Here is a 19,543-nt window from a genome sequence, read left to right as displayed (position 1 = left end):
ACAACAAAAAATAGTAATAAATAAATAAAAAATAAAAATTTCTCGAACAATTGCATTCCCTCGAAAGTTAAAAATACAAATGAAAATCGAACGAGTCGACATTCATTTTTTCCCTCCCTTTTCCTTTATTTAAATTATCAAAAATAAAATAGTATCAAGTCTAGATTATAAAAAGATCAATAGTTCTGAGATAGGAATAGACAAGCGTAAATTTTTCTAATCTGGCTTGTCGTCCACTTTCTTTAAAAATAGAGTAGTGGGGGTGAAAAAATACAAAAATATACAAAAAAATAGAAAGGAAGAAGAGGAAGAAAAAAAAACAGGAGAAAGATTAATTTTTCCTTTGAGATTATGAGATCGCTTTTAGATTTCCGCTTGTTTGAATGAAAAACTATCGAATCGGTTTGTGTTGAAAGAACGTAAATAATAAGTTTTGCTTGTAAGATAATGGCTAATGTGTTATGTGTCGTCTTCTTTGCATCTAGTCTATTTTACTTTCAATGGATAAAAATGTATATATAAAAAAATAAAATAAGAGTTTGAAAGTTTATACGAGTTCAAATAGCTTTTTCTGTATAAAAATCGATTAAAAATACTTACCTTTTTTCTATATTTTTACAATTAATTATGGATTTAAAAAGCTTAAAACGTTACTAACTAATCCAATTTTTTTTAAAGTGTTTTATTTGTTTTCATTTACAGAGATTAGTTTTATAAGTAACGTTGGCTCGATAATGTAAGTGTGTATAATTATTTTCTTAATTAATTATTTAGTTTATATTAATTAATTGTTAATAAAATCTTAATTATAAATTTTTATTGCGGAAAATATTTCTTTAACGTTTAATTTATTGGCTTTTATAATGTTTATTAATTGCAATTAATGTAATTGCACGAGGAAGATCTCTCTGAAAGATTTATTAATGTGACTAAGAATGTAAAATAATAAGATAAAGACTTGAATTTTCCATCCAATTTCATAGTAAAATTTTTATATATTTTAGGATTCTTTAGCAAAATTTAGGATTCAACAATTCGTATTAAAATAATAAAATAATACATTCATAGAATGCTGAAAAAAGGTTTAATTCTTTAACGACTCGTCTCTTGAAATATATATATTAAAAATACAAGCCTATTAATTATAAGTGTGGAATCTAAAAATTTCAAAGAAAAATTAATTCGTAATTGTTTATCGAATACACAAATTATTAAATCGAGAAGATTAATACAATTAGGAAAATTCATCTGAAGAATAATTAATAAGTTAATTACCATTAAAAATAATTTTTAATCATTTTAAAACACGTACAACAGGATTTTTTACAAAGTAATCACCCGTACATACGTTATTACTTTGGTAGTTTTAATTACTGTAAAAGTAAATGTCAAAAACATTTTTATAATGCTTTGTCAAAATGATATAATTTATTGGATTAATGTAAACATAACGCTTCTCTTTCGATTAAACCAAGGAAAAATAATAATAGAATTCATCAAGAGAAATTTTCACGAATAAAACGAATGATATAATTTATTAAAAGCTTCTTTTTTTACACGATTTTTTTTCCTCTTTTTTGGAACTTTAATGCATTTTTCACTCTTCTCTAATCCATTGTTTAAAATGCTCTTTGTGAATTGATCATCTAGTAGATCTTATATCCTCTGATATAAACTTAATCCCGCTTCTGTTGAAAATTTATGAGTACGATTATTATTTTTGAAATCTGGTAAGAATATGAAATACTCTTTTGATAGGGAGCGGGACAAGAAGAAGGGTGAAAGAGCAAGCTTTGGATGTATAAATCTGAATTTTTGTGGTGGAAAAAAATGTTATTTTGTTATTAAAATATGTTGAAAATGTAAATATACTCTGTAATTAAAGTTTACCTCGGCTAAATATTAATTTTTTTTATTAATAAATGTAATTAAAAAGCGTTATAAACATTCAGAAACGAAACTTTTAGCGTTAGTACACACTAAATGTGTGAATTTATCGCTTACATCGATCTTTAGAGTTTTTGTTTTTGTAAATATCTATTCAAATTTACTGTTTTTTTGGAGTTTTTATTACGCAAAATATATTTTTTGTATATATATATATTTTTTTTAATTAGTGTCTTGTACATGCAAAGAATCCTTTCTTTAGTCAAGAAGTTGTATGAACTGCAGCTGTGCTCTTCATTGAAGGTACCTCATCACTATCATCTAACAATACTTTTCCACCATTGATTCATTTCCCACGTCTGGTAATACACCCTTCTATCCTATCAGTACCACCCCCATCAATTAGCATGGCTCGGTTGGGTGAAAATGACCACAACCCAGTCATCAAGTGCACCTTAATGACAAATGGTATCGTGTCCCAAACAGTATACTTATCCAGAACCCCCAAATCTAGGAAAATAACCATTGCTGATTGTCAGATATCACCGATACTACACTCAAAGATATTTGATATAATTAAGATTCTGTTTCATTCATTAAAAAAACATAGCAAACAACGTCTTTCCTTCATTAAAACTGTACGAAAAGTTGTACATTTAAACGTAATAACCGATATTTTAAAACTTTTTATTGGTGTTAACTTTACGATTATTACTGTTGACTCGACATTAGAAATCAATTTAAACAAAGTAAATGAAGAGAAATTTAATGGAATTACTAATTCAAGGTTTTCTGCTTCATCTAGAACTAAAGACAATACAAATGCAACTTGTTAATTAATGGAAACGACTTAGAGGCTTGTGTATAATTAATGTAATTAATAATGCTTAATTACACTTAAGTAATTTTTTAACAAGGTTTTGCTTAGTTGTCACATTAAAAAAATTCATTTTATTGTCAAAATACAAAGTAAAGATTCATTTAGATTGGACTAAAAGAAGAGAAAGGGGAAAAAAAGAAACTTGAAAGTTAGTTTCTAAGTTCAGAAGAACTAAAAAAAAGTGTACTCGAGTTTTTAATTAAATACAAAGAGATAGACCACAAGATTTTGTGATCCTTTAAGGGGGAAAAAATCTTATTGATTTTTAGAAGCTGTTTTTATTGTTATTTTATTAAATTATAGAAATTTAAATGCTTTTATTATTTTTTTAAAGTTTTAAGTGTAATTTTTTGGTACACGTATTAAAAAAGTAAGTTGAACCTCTTAAAAATTTGAAAGCAATTTCACGTTAAAAAATTATAAAATTCCTATAAAATTATTATTGTTTTGTAATTTAAAATTTTCGAATCGAGATAATTATTTTATATTTTTAAAAAAAATTCTTCTATAGCCGATTTTAAATATATTTTTCTTAGCAATTTAAAATTTGTTAATTTAAATGCCTGTTTTAACGGTTAAAAAACCTACTTAAAATGATAAATTTCGTAATTTTATGTCATAAAATTTACCGATTTTTATGTAAATTATACTAAATTATAAAATATATAATAATTTTAAAATCAAATCCTTAAAAAGTTTTAAAAATATTTCCCATTTTACAATTGTAGACAGCGTTCTTACAAAACACAAAAATAAGCCGATTCGTTCAAAGGGTTCAAGATGATTTTTTTCGGGTTATAAAAACACTTATTAATGTAAAAAAACACGTGAAAAAGTAATGTATCAATATCATTAGTCTAACGTTTACTTTAAAATAAACCTTTACACTAATGATATCGATATAAAGAACATCCTGTGTTCTTATGTACGAAATTCGAGATGTAAGAGTGAATTTTTAATAGGTTTTTCTAAAGTAGTCGCCTTCTTAATAGTATTTAAAAAAAAGGGAAGGATTGATGCGATCACCAATTAAACATCTCCTCTATTAGACATAATAGAATCTTTAAAGAAACCATTAGCAGTTAAACAGAGGGAAGATCTTTAAAAGAAAGCGAACTTAGCTGTGATGAGAAGGTCTGTGATGAGGCAGGCAGTCTCCGAGACGCCCAAGGGACCTCTTAGTCTCTTTTTTTCGTCTCTTCCGACGATAATTTCACGGCTACTTGGTTTGCTCGGGACCGTAATGTTAATAAATTGAGGTCAGTCCAGTCTGGTGATCCATCTGTCACGTGATGAGTATGACATTCGACTCTTGTGCAACTTGGTCGATGTTGCCTAGAGGCTTGACCACTGCACTACGATCTTTCAAATTGATTAAAGAATGGAAGTCGAATCAATTTTTACATCCAATACGAGCGATAAAGCAGCAAAATATCCGGATAGTGCCGTATACCAATTTGTTGTTTGCGATAGTAATATATTTTTCTCAGCTTAAAATTCTGTTCACTCCTTTTTTTATGTGTGTAGAGCTTTATAAAATAAATTACAAACACGCATTCGCCACTTTTTTTGTATAAAAACTCAATTTCTTTCTTCTACATCGAGAAAGAACCGGACATTTTTACGTTATTAAGCATTAAAAAGAAAATGCCACTCGTGCCTATGTTAAAAGCTTATTTAATTAAAGGAACAGTTAAAGATTACTTTTATGTAGTTTTTTTAAAGAATAAAAGCAATTTTATTACCGAGAAAAACGTTAAAATAAGATAGAAATTAGCCTTATTCTTCAGCAGCCACTCAAGAAATTGCTGTTATATTATTTAATATAGTAAGAAGATGCATGCAAGTGCTGCAGATGTGAGCTTCTGAAAAGACTCGACAACAATATATAAGTCAGCGAAAAAGTATCGAAAGTCATTTTAGAAGAGGGTAAGCATATCCTGGAAGTTTGTGGTAATATAAAACTAGAGAAAGATTTAAAAGAAAGTAAAAGAAAAAAAAATCTCTTGAAATATAAGGGAAAAAGAAAGGGGTTTAGAAATAAAAAAAACTGAAGTGATGGCTGAAGAAGTGGAGGTGACAACAAAAAGATTATTCAGTTGAATGGACGAAATGAATATAAAGTTTCATGGTCTCCCTGTTCTATTATCCCAGCGATGAGGAGCGGCCCTCTTCTAGATTGTTAGGAGGGAAGGTAATTTATCGTCTAGAGAGGTAAGGTGACTTTAGAATAGGAAGCGTTTTCTATGCCTAGATATTAGAGTGTCATTTCCTCTTCATTGACTCTAGCTCAAGTTGTAAGGATACCTCAAAAAGTCGAAATAGAAAGATCGAAGTGGATCGAACTCATCTCTTTTTAATACCCTTCGATAGTGGATCGCCCATTGAGGGAGACACAAGCTGAATACCAAACATGCTATGAATGAGATGGTTGGTAACATATTTTTTGATGTATTATTCATCAATGGAGTGGATTCTTGCGAAAATTTATATAATAATATACAGTTCTGTCGTATATTTTAAACTGTATTGTCGGTATAATTTATTTTCTTAAGGCAATGGGCCCTTTTTTTTCTCTCTCTCTCTTTACTGCTTTTGCTTTTGAAGAATCACCGAGGCGTCTGTTTGTCTGTATTTATATATACATATAAGATATTAATTTTACTCTCCTTTTTTTTTGTTAGAAGAGTGTAGGATTTTCTTTTTAAATATTTATGTGTAAAGGACAGATAACATAATTAATTCTAGGAGTAAACACACCCAAACAGATGCGTTGGGCATTTAATTATATTCGATGTAATCCGACACTTAATGACTGATTTATTTTTACCCTTTGTTGAAATCTGTGTCAATTAGACTCACTTTCCTACTATTTAGAAGGAAATTAAAGAGTATGTGTGCCTATTGACTCATTGTACAGATTAATGGAAGGTTCCTGTCATCAGGCAATGACATCTAAAAATAGAGAAAGGGGTGAGTCATTTTTAGGGTACCCACACACACCCCAACGGTGCCATCGTTTTAATTATAAATTTTAATTTTGTTCCGATTATTTTTTTTCCTCCACCTACAAAATTTGGTATTAGTTTTATAAAATTCTTAAATATCGAACCACAAAAAATCATGGACAAAATGAAATTTCTTCAGCCGTGACGTCATTAATTTTACTTAGGAACCGTAATTTAATCGGGAACTAACGATGTGCGACAGGAAGTCGTTTTTCTTCGAATAAGAAATGACGTCATTGTTGAAAATTAGCGAATGAGCGATCTTGTTAAAGGAAAGTTTAGTTTAAGCGGAAGTGAAGAAAAATATGACGTAGAATAAAAGGAGAGAGCAAGAGAAAGAGAGAGTTAGAAGGGGGAGAGGAAGAGGAAAAAAAAGGAGTGAAATTCGTGTGTGAAATGAATCCAACCACAAAAGATACGCCGCACAATAACATGCAATAAAGTTATTACTCTTTTATATTTGTTAATGTTAGCGTTATATTAATCCCTGCTATTGTTGAATTCATATTGTTAAAAAGTTATTCATTAATTACAGATGACAATGATATGATATTGCTTGTTACGCTACTCATAAATAATAAATCTTTCATATAAGAAAAGATATTACTGTATTCAATTTTGTCTATGAATGAATCGAGTGCTTTTATAACAATAATTAAATTTCTTTAAAATCATTTAAATGAATTTTTCAATTTTTATGTCAACTCGTTAAATTCTATTTGAAAATTCCTAACTTTAATCGATTATGGCAAATTTAATGGCTTTACCTTTCGATTATTAATTGGAAATAAAGTAATAATTTTTATAATTAAAAATTAGTTTTAATTAATTACGTATTTAGTAGATGTTTACTTAATAATTACAGTAAAATGCATTAAATTAAATCTTTAATCGATTTAATTTATTAAATAACAACCATTACAATCCATTATAAAATTAAAAATAAATTGAGATAAATGTTTATTGTTAATCCAATGAAATTAATTGTAATTGAATAATGATATATTTTTAGAAATTCAATTTCATAATTAACTCGTAATTGTAATCAATTGTATTTCTTGTAATTGATTATCATTTGATTACAATAAAGTGACGAATTATAATGAATTAAAACTTTAAAAAGTTATCGATTTCAATATAAAATAAATTAATTTTAATTAAAAAATAAATTGTAATCAATTATAGTTCGGATAACTGATTATTCTTTAATTCAATAAGATAATAAATTGTAATTGAATGGATTTCAAAAAAAAGAGAAAATGTTCCATTTCATAATTAACTCTTAATTGAAATTAAAAAAATGAATTGTAATCAATTTCATTTTTCATAATTAATTAAATGATATAGCGAATTGTAATTGATTAAAATTTAAAAAATGATCCATTACAACAATTAAAAAATAGTTGCAGTTAGAAATAAATCATAATCAATTACATTTTTTATAAATGATCATTTTTATTGTTTAAATTAACACTTTAATAAGTAAAATTAACGTTAAACAACTTCAGATAAATCTTCGAAAAGTCGCAATTTTTAAAAGAATAATTTGTTTTTTCATGTTTTATGTTAAATACTAGACAAAGTTAAGAACTACTATTAAAATTTTATAAAAATTCTTTTATAATCCATCATCTGCATTGTATAAACTTTAGTTTATTCATAAAGATAAACATGAGTCCTTTCTATTGTTATAAAAGTTGAAAGTATCGAATATCAGATAATGGATTGGCCTATAGAAATTTAAGTATTTAAAAATCTATTGTATCGAATATGACCATCAACTATACTCCTTTTTTTAAAGAAAAGAAGGTAATAATACTACTTTAAAAGGTATTGATGGTACTACATACAAGAAAATCGTTTTATGTAAGCTAAAATGATATGTTGGAGAAACTTAATGCTATTTAAGTATTCTCTAGCGTATAATTAGTGTATAGACTTACTTTTTTATACTCCTATAAAGAAGCCAATAAAATTAGCATATAAAAAAATTTAAATTTTAGGTTGTTTACGTTTAAAGAATTTAATTTTTACTAATAATTACATTATTTTACGTTTATTTATTATTTTTTATGCATTTTTTTTTTTGTTTTACTTCGGGTTGGGTGTAATTTATATTAATACAGCTTCAAAAGGACACTTTTTGAATTTGTAATTTCAGTTGCTTTTGTGACTAGAGAACTAAAATGATATAAATATTCACGTTATAAAATATGGAACGTGTTTTTTTCTTTTATTTCACATTCAAATGTGATTCATGTTAACTATCTTGTTATACAACTTCTTTCATTTACATCACAACTCATTAGTGTATGAAAAAAAAGAAAAGGAGAGGGAAAGTGCCAAAAATACTGAAAAAGATTTTTTTCTTTGTCATTTTATTGCAGGAGTGTCTCCTTCTGACAATTTTTCATGGGAAAAAAAATGTCAAGAAGTGTCTTTGACTAAAATAAAATCATTTTAAATCTAGGCAGAGTCTATGGAATACGTAATTTTCAAGTAAGGTGTTATATATACATCTAACAGAGCAGAATATCAGTTTAAATTTTATTGTATTTTTTAAGGAAACTTGTTTTAAAAATAGAATGTTATAAATATATATATATTTTAGTAATAATATTAATATATATTTTTTTATTTTCGTACATAATGAGAGTTCAGATAAACACGTCACCTAGTCCAATAACTTCTTATTTGTGTAATTTACTTCAGTAGTAACAATGTAAACTATATTTAGAATGTATTTTTATCCTTTAAACATTATTTTCTGACTAATTTTTAAGAATTTCAGATAGAACGAACTGAAATTTTGCTGGTAGAAGTCGATTTGTTTACATTCTTAAAACAGGTACACGATGGCAAAAGGTTACTTCCGATCACACGTGATTCGATTTTCTTGTCTAGGAAACGTATTTAATAGTAGAAAGTTGAATCAGGTAAAGCAGAGGACGACAGAAAAGCCCCAGTTCACTTTTGAACGCATCTAAAATTGAATTATTACATAGTAGATTCAAAAAGAGGGAAAAGCGTACATCCAGCGGGAATACAACTTCAATGATTGAATTTACGAACCACTGTGATATATATATATATATATATATATATATATATATATATATTATTTTATTTTTTATTTAAAAATATATATATATATTATTTATTTCCGTTATTCTAAGTCCGAAATGAAAGTTAGAAAAAGGCAAAAAAATAAAAATTGTTAAAGTCAGAAAAGATAAAATTTGTTGAGGAATTTGAGAAGAAAATTGCTAAGCAAAAGTCTCGAAATGGCTTTAAAAAAAAGAGGTCAATTTTGATCTACTCTTACGATTTGTGAGTCTTATTTGCACAACAGTTTCGAGTTCGATTGGAATAAAAAGAGATAAAAAATAAAGAAAATATATCTAAAAAATCACTATTTGTTACATTGTTAAAAAAAATCATGAAACTGAATTTCTATTGTATTCGTGAATGATAAAGTAATTTATTTTACATTTTTTTCAACTAGATACTGAATATTTTGTAAATTTTAAAGTACAAAATCTTCTTACACAAAACTATTGATATACAATATCAGTAGTATTTACTTTGTTTGAAATTTTTGTGTCTTACACAATTTTCATAACCAAATCTTTTTATTCGTAAAGTAATTCTATTTTTTTATTTTTCCTCCTCTTCTTTTCTTTTTTCGCTTGATGTATTTTCTCAGTTTCAAAGATTTTTATTCTATCAAAATATTATTTCAATTTATTCTATTTCATTTTTTGTAGATTAAATTTTTCCTTTTTTTAGATTTTTTTTTACTTAATTGATTAATTTAACGTGTATTTAATAAGCGTATAAATTAATTTTATAATTGGGATTATTGTTAATATATTATATACATTCTATAACAAAGATTTTTCGTAATTATATAAATTTTTTACATTTTTTTTTTTTTTAATTAGAAGGCGTAATTAAAATTTAAATAATGTTCTTAGAACTGAAATTTTTAAAATATTTTTTCCTTATTTTTGAAGCATTTCTATTTTCTGTATTACTTTCCTTGTCTTCTGTTTGTCCGTCTTTCAGTATGAATTTTATAACAAAATCTATATTGATAAGTATTATTTTTCTACATAAAAAGCTGTTAAAGATATTGCCTGTCTGTTTGTCTGTTGGGAAGCACTTTATTTTAAACGTTTGGAATTTTGAGCTTGCAATTTTCAATAAAATCTTCTGAAAGGTTTTGTAATCTTTTGTGTTTTCTTTGTGAATATTTATTTAAATGACATCTAATAATAAAATTACTAAAATTTTAAAGAATAATTTGTATTAATTTTGCTTGTTTTAGTTTAAATAATAAACTAATTTAATTGATAATTAATAAATTAATTTTTTAAGTATATAGATTCTATAGATATTAATATTTGTTTTGTATTTTTAGTATAAATTAATTTACTTATTTTTGAATTTTTATTGTTTACAAAGATTTTTTTTAATATTTGTTTTATATTTTTCAATATATCGTATATTTAATTAAAGAATTATAAGAAATGAGAAGAATTAAAAATTTATATCTATAGAGTCTATCTTAAACAAATATAAACAAACTAATTAAACCGTAGATCCTATATTTACTTCTTTAAAAGTCAAGCTTAATTTATCTTGTTTATCAACTCAAATAGGCAGAAACTTCAAATATTTTCTTTAAAAAAAGAAAAAAAATCTCAATTAAATGTCAAGTCAACCGTAGAGTTGACAGTCCAACTAACATCCAGGCCACCATTTCTAGAAAGTGAAAGTTGGTAAACTAAAGGTCACTTACTCTCTCCAATCACGTCATAGAAAGTGTCGTTCGTAGCAAAGTTCGTGTCTGGCAATTACCGGAAAAAAATTTACTTTTCCGTTAAGGGGTAGAATAAAGAGCCTACACCTTACTTTCTAACTGTGTGTCTTCGATAGATTTTTTTTTTTCTTTCCTTCTCCTGTTCTTTTACTTTCGGTTTGTGAGTTTTGAAACGTGTTTGGAAAACTGGCGTGTTTTGAGTAAAATTCTAAATTTTAAACTTCTAAAAAAAGTTTTCTTCCAACAAAACGTACAGACAAACTATTAACGTCTTCCTTATATAGAGAAACTATTACATTAATTTATCATTACACGTTACACGCGAGGTGAAGTATTTCGCGTATAAATTGATTTAAAAAACGTGGCATACTATGTAAAATTCTAAATTTTAAACTTTGTGAAGGTTAGTTCGTTCCTAGGAAGCGTCAGATAAAACTATTAAATTCTTTACGTTAAGAAATGATTGCGTAAAATTACAATTACACGCTAGAAAAAGGGCGTGAAGTATTTAAAGCACAAATTGATCCAATCTAGTGCGTATCATATAACTAATCTGTTGACATAAGGGAAGTGTTCAATATATGTTTCCTTAGCCCCCTACATAAGATTTAACAACGTTTATTCAAACTCACAATAGAACAGTTCCTGTTTCACAGCTGGGAATATTATACCAAACATTTTGACTATCCCAAACATCCGTTGCACAATAAGGCATCGTTCTCCCCAACCTCCCATTATCTACATCCTATTCTAATATATCTCCACTGGAGAATACCCATGTCCCTAGAGGATGGGGGTGGTTATCGGGGCATTCTTCTTCGCCATATTTTATCTAGAGGTGTCATGTTATGTGCTATTACATCCAACTATCCCTTATATAACGCTATTCTCTATATAAACTCCATATCGACTGTTGTCGAAACTATTTGTAAACTTTTATATTATTATAACCATCTATGAATATTTAAGCTATGTACGAAAAGTTGTGGCTATAACTGTGATATAATGACAGATGTTCAAGATTCTAAAACTTAATTTTTTGAAAAGTTTACAAGAAACTACGGAAAATATTTAAAATAGCCATTAAGATATGCATAATATATAAAGCGTAAATCAGTTGAACGACGATTGGTTGAGAATATGATTATCTTAATGATGATTGGTTGAGGATATGATTATCTTATTGACTACTGGTTAAAAATAATTTCAAAAAATTAAATGTAAAGCCAACGATGCAATATCGAATATAACGTTTTAGCGATTATCAGAATTTGATAATCTGATAATCGCTAAAAAGTTATATTCGATACTGCATTATTTCATCTTCAGAATGCGTAATATTGGTTTTATGAGCAACCACAAAAAATAGCAAAAAAAAAAATCTTTGAAACAAAACTAGTAAATTTCTTTTATTTAATTTCTGAAATTGTCATTACCGAATGTCATTTTGGCTTAAAAAAATTAATATATGATGATTAAGGTTAGAATATTTATGCATAATACGGCTAACTTAACGAAGAATTCATGCAAAGCTGTGCTCCAGGCAGGAAAAAAAATCGCTAGAACTATATTATTATCTTCGAAATAATTATCACACACTATTTTAAAAACATTTTTCTAGCATTAATTTTCTTAAATCGATTTATTATGATTATTGCTGCAATAATAAATATATATTATCCAGTCATTCTGAAGCAACTGCAAATAGTAAATTTAGAGACTAACCATTTTACATTTTTTATTATTATAATTTTTCTTACTTTTAAGTAGAAGTATCCTCCTAACGCATATTTAATTTTATTTTCTAATGTAGCAGAGAATTTTTTTTTAATTTTCCCGTTAAAACTTCTATTAAGCTATTTATAATGCAAATTGCCATGTCGAGAATGCTAATTTAATATGAAAGAAATCATTTTATTTCAAAATTTACAACTCTTATTCTATCTCAATAGAATGCTAATTATTCAAATTTTATTCTTAAGCAATTTTTACATTAATTTATTTTTTAGTTTATCTTTAAATTTCCAAAAAAAATTTGTTTTTGGAATTTATTTCTTAGCCTATATTTTTATTGTGGCTTTTAAAAAATATTTATTTATTTAAAGATAGGAGCTTTTAACGAGTGTATTAATAAATTGATAATTTGAATTAAATATAGGAACAACATTAATCACAATGTTAACTCGAGTCATAGGTAAAATCGATAAAGAATAGATTAATATCCATTCATTCATCAGTGCTAAAAGGTGTTACCATACATTTTTCAAGTACTGTGTTTGTCTTTAGGCTAAAAAGTGAATACAGTAAGTTGGATTTTATGGTACATTTCCTTTCCTTTGAAATCAATGCAGTAGAAAATCTCTTGTTTATTACCCATTAGGTTTTGCTCTTCGAACAAACGGTTAGAATTGAAAAAATAGCTCTTAGCCAAAAAAAGACACACAAAAAAAAGGCATCTAGACTGCAAAACACCTAGGCGATCGAATCTTCAATTTAAGGAAAAATCTCCTATTGATTTAAATTCGAAGAATAATGATCAGCTTCCTCTTCAAGAGATGCTCTTAAACTTGATAGAATAAACGTAATTTAAACTATTTTTCTTTAATTATTTAAAATTTAAAAATAATTTTTCTACACTTTTTAATAAGTAAAATTTACATTTTTGATCTCATATCCTTCACTTATTTAATAAATTTCTAGTGGCTTAAGTTGCATATAGACAACTAATAAATCATCAATTCTTGTAAATTTCGGAGAAATTGGAAGAATGATATTATAAGAGGTCGCGGTATTAAAAAAAAAAGCCAACAATATTATTAAAGTTTCCATCAATGCATTTTTTTATTTTAGTTTTTTGATAAGAAGAAGGCGGAAATGAAAATGCTACGAATGTTTGATATAGGAAAAAAGAAGTAATATCGTGACCTTATACGCGTAATATAGGTCGATGTTCATAATTCGTTGGCTTTTCAACTAGAAAACAAGTTCAGCTCATTGAAATTTGTAATTCTCATCGTTCCTTTCTCCATTTTTATTACTAAACTTAATGAATTCTTCCTTTTCCAACATCCCTCTCTCTCTTCTCTCTTTTTTTTACTATTATTATTCTCTTTAAAAAAACTTCTGCTTGGATCCTGTTTAAATTTTTCCTTCCTTTTTATTATTGTTGTTGTAATATTTTACGAGTTAACTTATAAATTAACTGTTAATTTTTAAGGTTCAAAAAGTTTATTTAATAATTATTAATTTTGTAATTTATAAGTGTTTTAAAATATTGATTTAATTGTAAAATTGTTATACGCTCTGGAATTATGTAATATATTAATTATTTTATTAAAAAATAAAAGAAATATTAATTCTGTAAATATAGAAGCTGTCTGCCTTAAGAGTTGTATAAATTTCAGTTTTGTATTGTATACAATACACAATTCTTAAATATAAAAAAAATATATATACGAAATTAATATAATTTTATATTGAATTATTTAAAAATAAATAATTTCACAAAATATATAAAAATTTAATTGTTTTTTTCGTATGTAAACAACGTATCTTTAACATGCTACGTATAAAAGGAAGTACATTAAATTGTAAATTTAATTATTTACATAAGTTTTATCGTTAAAAACAATATAAAATATTTAAATTCTATATTATAAATGAAGGAAAATCAATTAATTTTTATTATGATTTTAGTATTTTCAATCTTATAGTAAGTTAAGAAAATTAAATTACTTATATAATCATATAAAACTAGACAGTTTAAAAAATTAAAATTCATATAGTTAATGAAGTAATTTATAATTTAATTTATGAAAATGTAAAATTATTTATAATAAATTTTAACTTGCTCAAATATTTTATTTATGAATATTTTTACTTAAATATTCCTACTATGTATTATTCTATCAGTAGGCGCGTACTAAGCATTATATCCTGTTAAAAATTCAAAAAAAGATTTCGATAAACAGTTTACTAAAATCCTTGTATCTCAGATTACACTTTAAATAGAACAAACACTGATGTTTTGTTAAATTCCCAAGGAAACAAAATATATATATATAAAACCCACGACGATCATACGTATCTAGAAATACAAAGAAAGGAAGAAGAATAAGAACAAGGAGAAAAAAAAAATATATATATATATATAAGAAGAGAAAAAATCGTTCAAGCAACGTAGTAGGAAAATTGAACGAATGAACTTTATGGTCCCCAACGGGAGAGGCCCACTTCCCTTTTAGCTACGGTTCCAGACCCTTAATTTTGGCAACAGCTCCGAGATGAAATGTCCTCGGTGCATTCAAGGTGCAGTTAGTGTCAGCGATTCTTTTGTGGCTTCTTGAAATATGTCCACAGGATTGCGACTAGCCCCCTAATGCTTTGCTGATTTATCGCACTCACTTATTGGATTCGTTCTGTATCCGAGACGTGATACTAAATGCCTGTGTTTTTATTACGTAACGTTATAAGCCTTATCTTTAGAGAAGATGGTATGAAAGGCTTTCTTACATCTTCTATGTGGTTACACGCATCACTTGCTTCAGTTTGTCTAAGGATATATAACCTTAACTTTCCTGTTCACACTTTAAACGTAGTTTAACTTTCTTCTTTTTATATAAATTTTAGAAAATTTTAAACTTTAAAGAATCGTTTTTAATTCGTTATTAAAGATATATTACTTTATATATATATAAATAATGCAGTATATTTTTTTCGTAACTTATAGATAGAATATATATTAAAACATTTCTTTGAAATTCTAGCGGCTTGTAAAATGTTTAATAAAGTTCATATTTTTAAAAAATTTATATATAAAACTTAAATATTACGGTATTTTACTGTAGATTTTTCGATAAGGAAACATAAAAATTTATATCCTTCCTCACTCGAAAACTTTATTCAAACAGTAAAGAAAAGTGGAAGAAACTTGTAAGATTTTCACTTTGTCAAGTGTTTTAAATATTTGTGTGAGAATTTTTATAAAAATGATGATGTAGAGATGGTGACCCGACGTTTGGTATTTCCAAGAAGATATTCGATCACGTTTTCACGTAGCGAAGACCTGTCGAATCTCCAAACACGCAACACTGTGGGAATTTTGAAACCGTCGTATCGTGTCGGAGACCATTAGTTTGGTCAGTTTCGTGACAAGGTTTTACAACTTTATCGTTCGATGTACTTTGGCTTTGTAGCGTGACTGAAGACACACACTGTATAACTAACCCTCCGCAATCTTCACAAATCGATTAAAGCTACCACCATGTTGAAATGATGACGGATGTGTGATCTGTGTACAATATTAGAAATTAAATTATTATTAGTATTTTTTAAAATTCATTTTTACATGATATTTCTAAAAATATCTTTGCCTCGTTTGAAATTATTAATCATTTTACATAAACGTGATCTTATGCTCGACTCCAAGAGCATCTTCCAAGAGCTTTCACTCTTTAATCCTCCTGGATTAATGCGTGTTTTAAGCGCCAAATTTGCTGTTTAATATTAAAAATCTTGTATTTATAGAAAAATATCCATTATTTCCTTTTGTCAAATCCTTCATTTTGAGTGCGATTTAATTAAAAACGTTGTTATGCACTAATCTCTTACAGCCAGTAATTATTTGGTATGTCTTCAGTTAGATGTAGTTACTTAGTTTCCAGCTAGCATAGATAGATAAATGTCCACAATATAGATAATTTATTAGCATTAGGACTTAATATAATCTATGAAATAGCCAGATAATACTATAATAATAAATTATGGTAGCAGGTAAATTTATAGTACATCTAGTTAGCATCGGATAGGTTATGTATTCGATACGCGTATTTTATTCAGTATTTAGTGGCATAAATAATTTACTTACAACATAATTAGCTTGTTTATTATCTTGATATAATAGTAAGTTAGTATTGCAGTAGCATAGCTAGTCGGTAAAGTAAACAAGTTTCACATATTTTTACATAGAATGTGGTTTTGGTTCCCATCTGGAGTAAAATGAAAAACAAAAATCGATTTATTGTATTGGATAAACGCTAATATTTATATAATAAATGTTATTTTTGTAAAATTCTCATTTCCCAGTTTGAAAATAAAAATTTATATCTTAATAAAAAAAACAAGAAGCGAGGAAAATAATCGATCTTTCTCAAGGAATACTACGATAAACATCTGCGTAATTCGCAACTTAATTCCATTGACGTCGAAAGGAGGAAAATTTTAACAGGATTTAATTCAAAAGATGAATTATTATTTAGTAGAAATTAATATTTGAGTACAAACATTACAATAATAAAGCTGCTATTAACATAGACTACATCATTATTTACAGGATAATAAATTCTTAAACAAATTTACGAATGAGCAAAGATAAACCATTAAGTTACTAATGATTTGTTACTGTATCAGAGTTGAGTTATAGCAAAGTGCATTTAGAGCCAATCCCTTTGGAATGATTGCTTATAATTTCTCATTAATGAAACGAATGTTTCGTAATAATATCTTTCACTTTTATATACAGATATTTGTTAACTGTTAAAGATACAAGCCTCCTTCTACATTGTATCTATAAGCAATAACACAAATAAAGTGTGACAGCTCCTGCTTTCTCTCTTATCCCTCTTTCTCTCTATTAAACGTTTGTAATCTCTTAAAATTGAAATATCTTCTTTCGAAAATTTATTTTACTAAATTTTATTATCATTTTTTAACTCGTATGCATCCTTATACATGCATTTTTTATAAAATAATTACTATCCGTTTACTGTAGTTTAATCTATCAAATTGCAAGATTTTCACGTATAATTTTATTATTACAGTGGTGTAAGGATATATAATGTATTTCTTAATATATTATAATCAAAATTTATTAAAATTAACTGTTAAGATAAGATCTCTCATTCATAAAGTAAGATGATAACACTAAAGTTAAGGTTTTCACTCCATAGAGTTATATAAATCTTTAATTCTGTTTTCAATGTATAATATCCTAAATTTAACTTAAAATCACTAAATTTTACTAGATATTATAGCCTAGTAGTACAGTGTATTAATGTGCAGACGAGCTATAAAGTACAGAGGATTAGCCCTCTAAGAGACTTCATTATTCTTCTAAAATAATGTTTATATTTTAATTATTTTCAACTATTTTACGTTTAATTTAGTTAATTTATAGCATTTATTAAAGGAACAAAACCTTTATATATCGTTTATTTTATTATACAAATTAAAAATCATGTCTAAAAGATTTATTCTTGGATCCTTCTTTGGTAGTAGAGTATTGTAAGATGTATAAATCTTAAATAATAATTTTAATATATATAAAAATGTAGACTTAACACAAAACTTATTAAATAAAAGAGAAAAATTTCAAATAACAAATGCAAATTTTGGGATGTTTCAACTTTCTAATTGTCAAATAAAACATAAAAAAGAATAAAAAGTCTTAAATTTTTCTTCTTTTCCTATATTTATTTATGGTAATTTTATCCATGAAAGCAAATACAGCATAAAAAATTTTCTTTATTTTTTTGTTTTTTATTCCTTTTTTTTAACCAACATTCAAACTGTGTGTTTGTGCGTGCGTGTGTGTGTCTGTGTGGATAAAACTTTAGCAAACATTACCTCAGCAAATCCTGACTTTAAAAGAAAGTCTGCAATTTACAAAAAAAGCTGAATAAAATTCAGGTTGAATAAATATATATTTTATTGCATACAAGATAACACTTCTTACACTAACTAATGTTATGCCTGACTGCACCATATTGGATGTTACATATGGATATCTGAATATTTTTTTTTATATACCTTATTACAATAGTTTGCTGCTGCAACTTCTATTAAGTAAACCTTTCTCTCTCTTCTCCTTTTATTGAATTTTTTCTCAGTTAAACTTATCCTTACCTTTCCTTATTATTATACACTTAATTCTTACAAGTTTTGTTTTCTTTATTCTCCAGTTTGTATGGAAGCAAAACGTGTATATACATAGCTTTTTCTCCCTTACTTTTTGTTAACGATAGCCGTGTATAAACTCTGTATTCATTAAAATGCTTTTATTTTACTTAATGCTAATTAGATTAAACTAATTAAGTTAATTACTTAAGTCCCTTTTTTTTCTAAAAATCCAATTTAGTTTTCTAAGTAAGGTTATTTTAAAGGAGATTCTTTAACTAAAGTTTTTGTTCTTTGTTGAAATTTTAAATTTATACGCACAAGAATTAATTAATAATTATTTTTTAAAATAGTATACAGTCAAACGTTGATTTAGCATCGAGTTGACTTGTTAAAAATAGCGCTAAATCGGGTGTGACGCTAAACTGAGGTGGTTTTAGGCCATTTCCCACGAAAAACACTAAACTGAGGTATGGTCTACACGTAATTTTGTGGTTTACAATTTAAAATTCACAGATACTATTACGCTATAAACAGGCGGCACTATATAGGAGGGCGATAAGTAGTTTTGAAGCTTTTCTGTATCAATTTATGCAAATTATGAAATTATACGTTAATTAAAAATTATTTTAATTCTATATTTATGAAAATAAAACTAGTTATAAATAGTGATAAGAGGAAAACACGTAGGAGTAAGTTTGAGTGGAAAGTTCGAAACGAAAATGCAATTTTTAAGAAGAAGAAGAAGGAAAAAATAAAAATATGTTTATCCATCAAAAGTTCAACATTAGAGAAGCTGAAGTTTTAGAGATAAACATTTTTATTTTGTTTTATCTTAAACTTTTCAACAGAGAATGCAATATTTGAAGTGTTATACTTCTTCTACAAAAGTCATTATCTCTTTTTCTTTAAAGTCTTTCCTTACACGATTAATAGTTTATATAGAGATATACAAACAAAAATAAAGTAAAAATTCGAAGAATTTATATATATATAAACAATATATAAATTCTTATTTTACAAACTGTCACCTTAATTCTCTGGCAAGAC

The 19,543-nt window shown here is 26.4% G+C and overlaps 1 protein-coding gene across 1 annotated transcript in view; it reads left to right on the top strand.

The window, feature by feature from the left end:
* LOC136973776 (ubiquitin-conjugating enzyme E2 T-like) overlaps positions 1-17,993 on the top strand; it is a 290,402-nt gene extending 272,409 nt beyond the window's left edge. Inside the window, exon 7 of the mRNA XM_067268534.1 lies at positions 17,982-17,993. The gene's annotated coding sequence lies outside the window, so the exon portion shown is untranslated. The remainder of the gene's footprint in view (positions 1-17,981) is intronic.
* The last annotated feature ends 1,550 nt before the right edge of the window (positions 17,994-19,543 follow it).

Source organism: Centruroides vittatus, unplaced genomic scaffold (genome assembly GCF_030686945.1).
Source record: "Centruroides vittatus isolate TY-2023 unplaced genomic scaffold, ASM3068694v2 contig_329, whole genome shotgun sequence".
Lineage (NCBI taxonomy): Eukaryota > Metazoa > Arthropoda > Arachnida > Scorpiones > Buthidae > Centruroides > Centruroides vittatus.
Note: the sequence above shows the minus strand (reverse complement) of the source record. Positions and strands in the feature narration are given on the sequence as shown.